At 43.5% G+C, this 15,179-nt stretch overlaps 1 protein-coding gene across 1 annotated transcript in view; it reads right to left on the reverse strand.

The window, feature by feature from the left end:
• The window catches only part of LOC115109662 (hepatocyte growth factor receptor-like), a 73,586-nt gene that overhangs the window by 23,604 nt on the left and 34,803 nt on the right, over window positions 1–15,179 (reverse strand).

Genomic DNA, 15,179 nt, shown 5'->3' on the forward strand with positions numbered 1-15,179 from the left:
CCGAGCATGCCCCCATTCACATCAACAGGGCTGTAGTAGAGTGGGTTGAGAGCTTCAAGTTCCTCAGTGTCCACATTACCAAGGAACAATCATTGTCCAAACACACCAACACAGTTTGAAGGGGGCTTGACAGCGACTCTTCCCCCTCAGGTGGCTGAAAAGATTTGGTACGAGCCCTCAGATCCTCAAAAAGTTTTACGGCTGCACCATCAGGAGCATCTTGACTGGCTTGGTACCACTTGGCATCCGACCACAAGGCGCTACAGAGGGTAGTGCGTACGGCACAGCACATCACTGGAGCCAAGCTCCCTGCCATCCAGGACCTCCATTACATGTGGTGTCAGAGGAAGGCAAAAAAATTGTCAAATACTCCAACCCCCCAAGCCAAAGACGATTCTCTTTGCTACTGCATGGCAAGTGGTATCAATGCACTAAATCTGGAACCAACAGGACCCTGAACAGCTTCTACCCCCAAGTCACAAGACTTCTAAACAAGACTGCTAAATATATAATCAACTGGCTACCTGGACTACCTGCATTGACCCTTTTTTACACTAACTCTCTTGCATTGACTCTATGCAAACACACAGGACTCTAAACACACAGCACACACACACACACACACACACACACACACACTGCTGCTACTGTCTATCTATCCTGTTGCCTAGTGACTTTACCTATACCTATATGTATAGTACATAGCTACCCCAATGACCTCGTACCCCAGCATATCGACTCGGTACTGGTACTTCCTGTATATAGCCATGTTATTTTCTACTCCCTATATACTGTATATGGCCATGTTCTTTTCTACTACCTAAATACTGTATATAGCCATGTCATTTTCTACTCCCTATATACTGTACATAGCCTATAGTACATAGCCATTTTTATTTGTTATTCACTGTGTATTTATTCCTTGTGTCACTATTTAGATCAGATAAATATATATATAATAATTATGTTTAACTCTTCATTGTTGGAAATTGTAAGCATTTCACTGTTAGTCTACAACTGTTGTCTACGAATCATGTGACAAATACAATTTGATTTGAAAGTCCTTGACTTTATTGTGTTGTCCCTGACAAGTGTTTAAAATGTTACAACCTGGAAATACAATTTATTTTGGGGGGTTTGTATCATTTGATTTACACAACATGCCTACCACAATATTTTGTATTGTGAAACAAGAAATAAGACCAAAAAAATGTAAACTTAAGCGTGCATATCTATTCATCTCCCCAAAGTCAATACTTTGTACAGCCACCTTTTGCAGCAATTACAGCTACAAGTCTCTTGGGGTATGTCTCTATAAGCTTGGCACATATAGCTACTGGATTTTTGGGCAAAACTGCTCCAGCTCCTTCAGTTGGATGGGTTCTGCTGGTGTACAGCAATCTTTAAGTCACACCAGAGATTCTCAAGTGGATTGAGGCCTGGGCTTTGACTAGGCCAAACCACTCGAGTGTTGCTTTAGCAGAATGCTTAGTGCCATTGTCCTGCTGGAAGGTGAACCTCCGTCCCAGTCTCAAATCTCTTGAAGACTGAAAAAGGTTTCCCTCAAAAATGTCAGTGTATTAAGCACCATCCATCATTCCTTCAATTCTGATCAGTTTCCCAGTCCCTGCCAATGAAAAACATCCCCACAGCATGATGCTGCCACCACCATGCTTCACTGTGGGGATGGTGTTCTCGGGGTGATGGGAGTTGTTGGGTTTGCGCCAGACATAGTGTTTTCCTTGATGGCCAAAAATCTAAATTATAGTCTCATCTGACCAGAGTACCTACTTCCATATGTTTGGGGAGTCTCGCACATGCCTTTTGGCGAATACCAAACGTGTTTGCTTATTTTTTTCTTTAAGCAATGGCTTTTTTCTGGCCACTCTTCCATAAAGCCCAGCTCTGTGGAGTGTACGGCTTAAAGTGGTCCTATGGACAGATACTCCAATCTCCGCTGTGGAGCTTTGCAGCTCCTTCAGGGTTATCTTTGGTCTCTTTGTTGACTCTCTTATTAACGCCCTCCTTGCCTGGTCCATGAGTTTTGGTGGGTGGCCCTCTCTTGGCAGGTTTGTTGTGGTGCCATATTCTTTCCATTTTTTAATAATGGATGTAATGGTGCTCCGTGGGATGTTCTTAGTTTTGGATATTTTGTTGTAACCCAACCCTGATCTGTACTTCTCCACAACTTTGTCCCTGACCTGTTTGGAGAGATCCTTGGTCTTCATGGTGCTGCTTGCTTGGTGGTGCTTCTTGCTTAGTGGTGTTGCAGACTCTGGGGCCTTTCAGAACACGTGTATATATACTGAGATCAAGTGACAGTTTATGTGACACTTAGATGGCACACAGGTGGACTTTATTTAACTAATGATGTGACTTTTGAAGGTAATTAGTTGCACCAGATCTTATTTAGGGGCTTCATAGAAAAGGGGGTGAATACATATGTACACACCACGTGTCTTCTTTATTTAGGGGCTTCATAGAAAAGGGCGTGAGTACATACAGTATGCACGCGCCACTTTTAGTTTTTTATATTTGTTCGAATTTTTTGAAACAAGATATTTTTTACATTTCACTTCACCAATTTGGGCTATTTTGTGTATGTCCATTACATGAAATCCAAATAAAAATCCATTTAAATTACAGGTTGTAATGTAACAAAATAGGAAAAATACCAAGGGGGATGAAGTGGGGTACAAAGGGTGGTAGAGTGACAGTTTTACACTATTCCATACTGAGAGATTACATTTTTGTCCAGCCTACTCATGATAGTTCAACCAGTCTGTGAAGGCAGGGTCAGATGCAACACTCTGTAATTTCTCCATTTGTTTGTTATGCAATATTGGATTTCATGGCACGTTCCTTTCACATGTTGAGCTTACATTTCACACGTATAATTTTCACATGTATACATTTTGCGTTCACACCACCTTTTCACATGTGAGGAGAATAACATGTTTTCACCTCACATGTGAATTGCATTGTCACGTGTGCAATTAGCAGTTTCACGTGTTAAAAACTTTGACATGTGAAAATCACATTTGCCATTTCACATTTAAGAAAACTCCACATGTGAAAAACAATCACGTGAAAATGAAATTAGCAGTTTAACTGTAAAACATTTTACTTTCACATGTGGAAATTCAGATTCAAATGTGGGGTTGAAATAATGTTAATGGATTACGTTCAAAGGGCGACATACTGTAGTTCTGCTGTATGAAGGCCACTGCCTGTTAAAAAGGTGCAATCCTTAGTTGCTACATCCATTTTTGGACTTGTAAATGAATGATATGTGTTTATTATTGAAGAACGTAACATATAAATGTCTCATGAGCTTCATTCAACTGTCGTACCCCATCAGAACCCCAAATATAATCTTGTTTTACCCCAATGTTTGTAAAGAAAGTAAATAGGAACAACCACTAAACACATGGTTAAAACTATCATTTTGATATCATGGATAGTCAGTCCTTGCATCCAGCGTTGTCTATAGATTTGAGAGGGGTTGAATTTCTCCAGCCCCAGCCCCATCCCCATCCCTCAGCTCTTTACTGAAACTGTGGCAGGGAATAATGGTGTAAGAGAGTAATAGTGTTTTATTATGTGATGTAATCCTCTAGTGAGTGAGGTACTTTTGTGCCATAATTATCAAGAAAAACATCTGACGTCGAGAACAAAATTGTTAGTAGGGCAAACAAAAAGACTAATAATGATATTGAAAGCCAAACATAACCCCAAAAGTATTGATTGCAAAACCAAATATTGCAAGGAAATAATTTCAAAATGTTTTTTTTTTGTGAAACATTTCTGATAAATAAAACACCTCCCTCTTTCCTGCAGTTTTCCCTATCTTCGGTTATGTTCGCCTGGCCTTTGCTTTCGCTGCCTTTTTGGAACATTTATTCAAGCAACATACTGTAGCACCCTGCATCCCACTGCTAGTTTGCCTCTGAAGCCTCTGAAGCTAAGCAGGGATGGGATGGGAGACCAGACGGAGATGAAAAATAAACATGTTAAAAATAAACAGGTCCGAAAACCAGATGTGTTTCTTCTCACATGTTATTTTGTAAGGGTACCACTACCCTAGATACATTCACTTCTCTGCTAATGCATCCTCCATCTTTTCTAGTCTGACATAGTGGTAAACAGAGAGAAAAGAAGGGCCTGCGTTCTAGTAGGAGTGAAACAAGGGCCCTAATCCAGAACAGAAGAATAAAGGCAAAGTCCCAAATGACACCCTATTCCCTATCTACTGTAGTGCACTACATTTTACCAGGGCCCATAGTGCACTATATAGGTGTAACAGTTCTGCTTTCCCTCCCTCTCCTCGCCCCTACCTGGGCTCGAACCAGGGACCCTCTGCACACATTGACAACAGTCACGCTCGAAGCACCGTTACCCATCGCTCCACAAAAGCCACGGCCCTTGCAGAGCAACGGAAACAACTACTTCAAGGTCTCAAAGCAAGTGACGTCACCAAACACTATTAGCACGCACCCCGCTAAGTAGCTAGCCATTTCACACCGGTTACACTCACCCCCCTTTTGACCTCCTCCTTTTCTGCAGCAACCAGTGATCTGGGTCAACAGCATCATGTAACAGTATAGCTTCCGTCCCTCTCCTCAACCCTACCTGGGCTCAAACCAGGGACCCTCTGCACACATTGACAACAGTCACCGTCAAAGCACTGTCACCTATCGCTCCACAAAAGCCACGGAAACAACTACTTCAAGGTCTCAGAGAAAGTGAAGTCATCAATCAAAGCGCTATTAGTGTGCACCCGGCTTACCATTTCACACCGGTTACATAGGGAATAGGGTGCCATTTGGGACACACTCTAAGAGCTAAAGTGGTGGAAGTTAGTTCAGGTATTTCAATTGTTTTTACATTTAACAAGGCAAGTCAATTAAGAACAAATTCTTATTTACAATGACGGCCTACCGGGGAACAGTGGGTTAACTGCCTTGTTCAGGGGCAGAACGACAGATTTTTACCTTGTCAGCTCGGGGATTCAATCCAGCAACCTTTTGATTACTGGCCCAACACTCTAACCACTTGCCTACCTGCCGTCCCTGTATCCTCCGGCATCTCTTCTGTCCTCTCCTCTTTCCCCTCTCGGCATCGCCATGGCACTTCGGTCCTCTAGCACAACTAGCGTGGAGAAAAACTGGCCCAGATGTCTGGTATGGTTGTCATTTCCGGCTCTTCACGTCTAACTGGAGATTTGGGAAGTGGTGCGGACGAGTTCTAGAAGTGTTTCTTCATGTGATAATGGAGTCGCAGGGAGTTTTTGTCAGTCAGTCCCCATGCTTCCTATATATATAGCAATCTGGTGTTCCTTATGGAACTTTTTGTGTGTTTTCAACAAAGGCCTCCTGAAAGTGCACCGGCAGCAGACACTTCGAAGCCTCCTGGTGCACACACAGCTGTGGCATGGACAAAAAAAAAGTTTAACTCTGCCCAGAGTTGACAGCCAAGTGTAAATGTCTGTCGCGTGGTTAGGGGCCATTGATATTGTATATGTATCTAGTTGGCCACTAAAGCAAACAAGTCCTTGAGTAAAGATATCCTACACAGACAGACATCAAGCCCAAAGTACCCATGGCCCCAAAAATGACCCCAAACACATGTTTCTAGTGGCCTTTCTGCACCACAGTCACATGTCCTTTCTGCTAAAACATTTCATTAGGTGGCATGTTTTTACATATCACGGCAGGAGTGGAATACATATCAATCAATCAATCAAATGTATTCATAAAGCCCATTTTACATCGGCAGTTTCAAGTGGTATTAGTTGTATGTACCGGGGTACACATGGAATACATCGTACAGTTGTCACAACGTGCATTTACAGTAATCTGGTCTTGACCTCGAAGGGCAAGCAGGAGCAGAGGCAGACGCACAGTGGCCAGAATATTTTGCTCCACGCTCAACTTTTCCGGAACATGGAAGTGTTTTAATAAACCTTTCAATGACTCGTTAGTGATTGAACTCCAATTCCCATGAGCATCATTGTTGCTAATCACAGTAGCCATGGGTGGAATAGCAGGGCTGGTTTTAAGTGTTACAGAAGCTTCCTGTTAGCAGTTCAGTTCCCCTGGACAGACTTCCAAACTCTAGTCAGTGTTGAGCAATAACGCAGATGGAGTGCAAACACACACACCCTCTGGCCCTGCAAGGCCCTCGTTCACACACACACACACACACACACACACACACACACACACACACACACACACACACACACACACACACACACACACACACTGCAGGCCTTGTTTAAACACACACACACGCTAGCATGCACACGCACGTACGCATGCAGTCACGCACACACAGGCACACACATACACACATGCACACGGGCCCTGTTCACTCACACACAACCTGCACTTGATGATCGAACAAAAGCAAGCAATCACAATTGAGTCTGGCGTGTGTGTGTGTGTGTGTGTGTGTGTGTGTGTGTGTGCTCCTCGACAGGGAGCAACTAAAGGGGTCTAGAAGGTAAAATGGTCCCCTGGAGAGTTTAGACAAATATCCTGTGAATTAGGGGAAACCTCAGTCAACCACTACTCATTATATGGCAATGATTCATTGTTTCATAAATGTCTCCTCTCGCTTGTGTTGGTAGACTGATCTGAATGACTGTGGGTTGGGGGGGAGCAACTGTGAATACAATTACTTGTTAGTTGATATTGTAGCAGCAGAGGTGGGTAGTTAGCTCTGATTATCACTGAACTGGCAACCCTGTACTCCCAAGATGGAGACAGCAACCATAGTGCAATTGTACAATTGTAAACTCTCTGGAACGTGTTCAGTATCCTGACCAAGGGCTAACAATGCCAAACAAAGCGATCTTATAAGATACTAAGTGTTACCCAGAAGCTAAGGACTCAAGCTGTACATACATAGTTAGTTAAGATCGAAAGATAACATCGACAAGTGTAGCCGTATTGGGTCACAAAAATATCTTTAACTAGCCAGGTGGAAACGGAAGGCCTCATACAAGCCCCTCTCAGGCTGGGCTTTGGCCATTCTGCTGAAAGGGTAAGAGATGGGAAAGGCAGACCAGACCGGGTCTTCAGTTGATATGGAGCACCCCCATGTATAAATTCCTCCAACATGTGTCTGGCCGGTTAATGGAACGGTAACACTTTCTATGAGGCGCACACACACAACGCCGTAGTGTATTTACAATGATATGATACACGTATAGTGCATTATAACACAGGGGGTGGGAAAGGCAGACCTGGGCTGTGTTGACATGGAACTTTATGATTCCTTACCAACCAACCGGTGTCTGGCTAGTCTAGTGGATCCTCTAGTAAAGCGAACCCTGTCCAACCGCAAACGCCACTTCCCCATCAACCTTTCCACACCAACCCCTTGGCAATCTCACTCTGCTCCCTGGCCTCCTTTACTGGATGTGAATGGGCCCTGGACGTAGTAATGTGAAAATTCACACTAACTCAGATCTATTGCTCCATCCCTCTTTTTTTTTTCTCGGCTCCTTTGGCTTTCTGACCATGCCAGCTTTCCCCTGCAGATCGTAAAAGAAAGAAGAAGAAAAAACATTCCTTTCATGTTTGTGGGAAAGCTGAGATTACTTGAGCCTCGGCTTTATTCCAGATCTGAGAAACAGATATCAAGTCGATGCTTGGACATTTTCTCCTTTCTCTCATGCTGTTGTCAGAGGCCCCAAATCTCATTGTCGGTCCATGGAAGAGTTGTTTTTCTTCCCTTCTAGACCTTGCTGGTATGAAATCTATGGAAGGAGGATCACGAGTGTGTGTGTTTGTACTCTACGTGCCTGCAAGTGTGTGGCTGTGCATGTGTGCATGTCAGCATGCGTACTGTATGTGTACAGTATGCTGCATATGCGGAGGACATATATTATGGACTCCTATTTCAACCGCAGTCCTACTATATTTTTACGGGCTGACAGTCAGCTTGGGGTCTGTGCAGACAGGCTACCCAAAGTCAGGAGATGAAATTGTACACGGATCAAAGTTTTATTTTCTTCTTTCCCTTTTCTCTACTGAACAAACACAGAGCTGCTGTGGTGGTGGGTGATGACAAGCCCGTTCAAATTACTGCTCAGGCATTCATATATCCAGGGTGTTCTCTTTGGAAACAGTGATCTCTCTCTCTATCTCCCTCTCTTCTCCGGCGACCCTGTGTTGTGGGTCAAAATAATACTGTGTCTCATACCGTCTCTTCCTAGAGAAGGCCTCATCTCATCCTGGTTACTGTAAAGAATTTAAGAGGCAACAGCTGGAGCATTAGGGGACTAGAGCATTATACCCGATACTAAATCATTAGAAATGATACCCCGTGTTGTTAAACACAGGACACGTCCCTGTCTTGTCTTGCCTGGTGCACTGTCATCCAGTCAGTCTTCTCTGGGGGTTTAGGTATTAGATTAGTGGTTGGGAATGGAAAGGAAATAAGATTGTTTGAAAAGGGACAAACTCAGTGCATGCGTTGAGTCACGCTTATTTGATCCATAGTTGTACCAAGATTGATCCCATTTCTATTCAAGTCTATTGAGAAATTCTAAGCACAATAAATTCCACGGAACATTTTCAAAGTCTCCAAATCGAAACTTTCAAATCATAAATGTACAACAACAATGTTATTGGTAGTTGAATTGATACTGATATATTATGAGGACACCTTCTACCTGTGTCCTTTTTCCTTCCTCATCCCTCCCTCCCTCCTCTCCTGTTGTCTCTTCTGACCCTAGCCCTCCCTGAGGCTCTGTAGAGCACCAACCTCATCACAGGTCACACCAGGAGGGGGTCAGTGAAAGGGAAACTGAAAGGCGAGCTGGTGTGTGTGTGTGTGTGTGCGTGCATGCGTGCGCTTGATGTCAGGGGATGGGGGTTGGTTGTAGCTTAGCTGATACAGATACAGTGGTCTGGTATAGAGGGGCTTGAGAGGGATAGAGAGGGATTTTGTTTGGTTGAGATTTGAGATAAAGTGTTAGAGCAGTGTATGTGTGTGTTTTGCTTGAGTGTGCGTTTCTCCTAAGGGAGTCATGACTAAACCTGTGTGCCTTGCTATCAAGGTTGAAAGATAACACCATAACAAAGCACTACCTGTCCACATAACATCAGAGGCCACTTGTGTGTAAAACGTATTTGTTGTGGTTCATAGAGATGGCAAGATGGCGCCGATAAAGATGGAAGCTTCACTTCAAGTCCTTAGGAAACTGTGCAGTATTTTGTTTTTTTAATGTATTACTTCTTACATTGTTAGCCCAGAAAACCTTAAGTGTTCTTACATACAGCCGGGAAGAACTATTGGATATCAGAGAGACGTCAACTTACCAGCACAACCAGCCCTACGACCAGGAATACGACTTTCCGAAAGCGGATCCTTTGTCTGCACCTCCCAGGGCATTTGAACTGATTCCAGACGCCGACTCAAAACAACGCCGTCGGAGGAGAGGGTGCCGGAGCGGTCTTCTAGGCTTCGGATGCTCGCACACCACCCACCGCTTCTGAGTATATTACTTGCTAATGTCCAGTCCCTAGCTAACAAAGTCAACAAAATTAGGGCCAGAGTTGCTTTCCAAAGAGATATCCGGGAGAGTGTAACATACTCTGTTTCACAGAGACATGGCTAGCTGGGAACATGCTGTCGGAATCCGTACAACCAGGGGATTTTCAGTGCATCGCGCAGACAGGAACAAACATGTCTCTGTTAAAAAGATGGGAGCGTGTGTATGTTTCATGATTAACGATTCATGGTGTAATTGTAACAACATACAAGAACTCAAGTCCTTTTGTTCACCTGACCTAGAATTCCTCACAATCAAATGCCGACCGTATTATCTCCCAAGGTGAACTCTCCTCGGTTATTGTCACAGCCGTGTGTATCCCCCCGCAAGCGGATACCAAGGCTGCCATCAAGGCTGTCTTGGTATCTTTATGCACACTGGAAACCATATATCCTGAGGCTACATTTATTGTAGCTAGGGATTTTAACTAAGCTAATCTGAGAACAAGGCTACCTCAATTCTATCAGCATATCGATTGCAGTACACGAGCGAGTAACACACTTGACCACTGCTACTCTAACTTCCACGATGCATACAAGGCCCTCCCCCACCCTCCTTTTGGCAAATCTGACCATGACTCCATCTTGTTGCTCCCCTCCTATAGGCAGAAACTAAAACAGGAAGCGCCGGTGCTTAGGTCTATCCAACGCTGGTCTGACCAATCGGATTCCACGCTTTAAGATTGCTTCGATCAAGTGGACTGGGATATGTTCCGGGTAGCCTCAGACAATAACATTGACATATACGCGGTGAGCAAGTTTATAAGGAAGTGTATAGGAGATGTTGTACCTACTGTGACTATTAAAACCTTCCCTAAACAGAAACCGTGGATTGATGGCAGCATTCACGCAAAACTGAAACCACCGCATTTAATCATGGCAAGGCAACTGGAAACATGACCAAATACAAACAGTGTAGTTATTCCCTCCATAAGGCAATCAAACAAGCAAAGTATCAGTGTAGAGACAAACTGGAATCGCAAATCAACGGCTCAAACACGAGACGTATGTGGCAGGGTCTACAGACAATCACAGATTACAAAAAGAAAACCAGCCCCATCGCGAACATTGACGCCTTGCTCCCAGACAAATTAAACAACTTCTTTGCATGCTTTGGGGAAAATAAAGGGCCACCAACACAGCCCGCTACCAAAGACTGTGGGCTCTCCTTCTGCATGGCTGACGTGAGTAAAACATTTAAACGTGCTAACCCTCGCAAGGCTACCGGCCCAGACGGCATCCCTAGCCGCGTCCTCAGAGCATGCGCAGACCAGCTGGCTGGTGTGTTTACAGACATATTCAATCAATTCCTATTCCAGTCTGCTGTCCCCACATGCTTCAAGATGGCCACCATTGTTCCTGTTCCCAGGAAAGCTAAGGTAACTGAACAAAATGACTATCGCCCTGTAGCACTCACTTCTGTCATCATGAAGTGCTTTGAGAGACTAGTCCAGGATCATATAACCTCCACCCTACCTGTTATCCTAGACCCACTTAAATTTGCTTACAGCCCCAACAGGTCCACAGACGATGCAATCGCCATCACACTGCCCTATTCCACCTGGATAGGAGGAACACCTATGTAAGAATGTTGTTCATTGACTACAGCTCAGTATTCAACACCATAGTGCCCTCCAAACTCATCATTAAGCTTGAGACCCTGGGTCTTGACCCCACCCTGTGCAACTGGGTCCTGGACTTCCTGACTTGTCACCAAAACCCTCACAAATCTTTACAGGTGCACAATTGAGAGCATCCTGTCGGGCTGTATCACCGCCTGGTACGGCAACTGCACCATCCACAACCGCAGGGCTCTCCAGAGGGTGGTACGGTCTGCACAACGCGTCATCGGGGGCAAACTACCTGCCCTCTATATATTTTATACTTATATATTCTCATCCCATTCCTTTACTAGAATGTGTCTGTTTTAGGTTTTGTTGTGGAATTGTTAGATACTGTATTACCTGTTACATTCTGCTGCACTGTCGGACCTAGAAGCATAAGAATATCTCTACACTTGCAATAACATCTGCTAACCATGTGTATGTGACCAATGACATCTGCTAACCATGTGTATATGACCAATGACATCTGCTAACCATGTGTATGTGACCAATGACATCTGCTAACCATGTGTATGTGACCAATGACATCTGCTAACCATGTGTATGTGACAAATAACATCTGCTAACCATGTGTATGTGACCAATACCATCTGCTAACCATGTGTATGTGACCAATAACATCTGTTAACCATGTGTATTGGACCAATAACATCTGCTAACCATATGTATGTGACCAATAACATCTGCTAACCATGTGTATGTGACCAATAACATCTGCTAACCATGTGTATGTGACCAATGACATCTGCTAACCATGTGTATGTGACCAATGACATCTGCTAACCATGTGTATGTGACAAATAACATCTGCTAACCATGTGTATGTGACCAATAACATCTGCTAACCATGTGTATGTGACCAATGACATCTGCTAACCATGTGTATGTGACCAATGACATCTGCTAACCATGTGTATGTGACCAATAACATCTGCTAACCATGTGTATGTGACAAATAACATCTGCTAACCATGTGTATGTGACCAATAACATCTGCTAACCATGTGTATGTGACCAATGACATCTGCTAACCATGTGTATGTGACCAATGACATCTGCTAACCATGTGTATGTGACAAATAACATCTGCTAACCATGTGTATGTTTTTTATTTTTATTTTTTTATTTCACCTTTATTTAACCAGGTAAGCAAGTTGAGAACAAGTTCTCATTTACAATTGCGACCTGGCCAAGATAAAGCAAAGCAGTTCGACACATACAACGACACAGAGTTACACATGGAGTAAAACAAACATACAGTCAATAATACAGTAAAAAAAAAACAAGTCTATATACAATGTGAGCAAATTAGGTGAGAAGGGAGGTAAAGGCAAAAAAGGCCATGGTGGCAAAGTAAATACAATATAGCAAGTAAAACACTGGAATGGTAGTATTGCAATGGAAGAATGTGCAAAGTAGAAATAAAAATAATGGGGTGCAAAGGAGCAAAATAAATAAATAAATTAAATACAGTTGGGAAAGAGGTAGTTGTTTGGGCTAAATTATAGGTGGGCTATGTACAGGTGCAGTAATCTGTAAGATGCTCTGACAGTTGGTGCTTAAAGCTAGTGAGGGAGATAAGTGTTTCCAATTTAAGAGATTTTTGTAGTTCGTTCCAGTCATTGGCAGCAGAGAACTGGAAGGAGAGGCGGCCAAAGAAAGAATTGGTTTTGGGGGTGACTAGAGAGATATACCTGCTGGAGCGTGTGCTACAGGTGGGAGATGCTATGGTGACCAGCGAGCTGAGATAAGGGGGACTTTACCTAGCAGGGTCTTGTAGATGACATGGAGCCAGTGGGTTTGGCGACGAGTATGAAGCGAGGGCCAGCCAACGAGAGCGTACAGGTCGCAATGGTGGGTAGTATATGGGGCTTTGGTGACAAAACGGATAGCACTGTGATAGACTGCATCCAATTTGTTGAGTAGGGTATTGGAGGCTATTTTGTAAATGACATCGCCAAAGTCGAGGATTGGTAGGATGGTCAATTTTACAAGGGTATGTTTGGCAGCATGAGTGAATGATGCTTTGTTGCGAAATAGGAAGCCAATTCTAGATTTAACTTTGGATTGGAGATGTTTGATATGGGTCTGGAAGGAGAGTTTACAGTCTAACCAGACACCTAAGTATTTGTAGTTGTCCACGTATTCTAAGTCAGAGCCGTCCAGAGTAGTGATGTTGGACAGGCGGGTAGGTGCAGGTAGCGATCGGTTGAAGAGCATGCATTTAGTTTTACTTGTATTTAAGAGCAATTGGAGGCCACGGAAGGAGAGTTGTATGGCATTGAAGCTTGCCTGGAGGGTTGTTAACACAGTGTCCAAAGAAGGGCCGGAAGTATACAGAATGGTGTCGTCTGCGTAGAGGTGGATCAGAGACTCACCAGCAGCAAGAGCGACCTCATTGATGTATACAGAGAAGAGAGTCGGTCCAAGAATTGAACCCTGTGGCACCCCCATAGAGACTGCCAGAGGTCCGGACAGCAGACCCTCCGATTTGACACACTGAACTCTATCAGAGAAGTAGTTGGTGAACCAGGCGAGGCAATCATTTGAGAAACCAAGGCTGTCGAGTCTGCCGATAAGGATGTGTATTGGACCAATAACATCTGCTAACCATGTGTATGTGATCAATAACATCTGCTAACCATGTGTATTGGCCCAATAACATCTGCTAACCATGTGTATGTGATCAATAACATCTGCTAACCATGTGTATTGGCCCAATAACATCTGCTAACCATGTGTATTGGCCCAATAACATCTGCTAACCATGTGTATTGGACCAATAACATCTGCTAACCATGTGTATGTGACCAATAACATCTGCTAACCATGTGTATGTGACCAATGACATCTGTTAACCATGTGTATTGGACCAATAACATCTGCTAACCATGTGTATGTGACCAATAACATCTGCTAACCATGTGTATGTGACCAATAACATCTGCTAACCATGTGTATTGGCCCAATAACATCTGCTAACCATGTGTATTGGACCAATAACATCTGCTAACCATGTGTATGTGATCAATAACATCTGCTAACCATGTGTATGTGATCAATAACATCTGCTAACCATGTGTATTGGACCAATAACATCTGCTAACCATGTGTATTGGCCCAATAACATCTGCTAACCATGTGTATTGGACCAATAACATCTGCTAACCATGTGTATGTGACCAATAACATCTGCTAACCATGTGTATTGGCCCAATAACATCTGCTAACCATGTGTATGTGATCAATAACATCTGCTAACCATGTGTATTGGACCAATAACATCTGCTAACCATGTGTATTGGACCAATAACATCTGCTAACCATGTGTATTGGCCCAATAACATCTGCTAACCATGTGTATTGGCCCAATAACATCTGCTAACCATGTGTATTGGACCAATAACATCTGCTAACCATGTGTATGTGACCAATAACATCTGCTAACCATGTGTATGTGACCAATAACATCTGCTAACCATGTGTATTGGCCCAATAACATCTGCTAACCATGTGTATGTGATCAATAACATCTGCTAACCATGTGTATTGGCCCAATAACATCTGCTAACCATGTGTATTGGCCCAATAACATCTGCTAACCATGTGTATTGGACCAATAACATCTGCTAACCATGTGTATGTGACCAATAACATCTGCTAACCATGTGTATGTGACCAATAACATCTGCTAACCATGTGTATTGGCCCAATAACATCTGCTAACCATGTGTATGTGACCAATAACGTTTGATTTGATTTGGGAACAACATGTCACAATGTGGGCCAACTCCAAGTCAGCCAACCACCAACCCCTCAACACTAAGGTGTACCAGTTTGTTTCAAGACAGAGGGTAACGTTAAAAAGCAACTGCAATGAAACCTACATTTCTATCTAGTTATCAGGGTTCCTTATAAAAGTGGAACACACAGAGAGTCAGGTCAGGGCTTCTCTCGTGCTGTGGTAACTGAGGTAACCTCGATAGT

This window comes from Oncorhynchus nerka, linkage group LG25 (assembly GCF_034236695.1).
Source record: "Oncorhynchus nerka isolate Pitt River linkage group LG25, Oner_Uvic_2.0, whole genome shotgun sequence".
NCBI classification, from domain to species: domain Eukaryota; kingdom Metazoa; phylum Chordata; class Actinopteri; order Salmoniformes; family Salmonidae; genus Oncorhynchus; species Oncorhynchus nerka.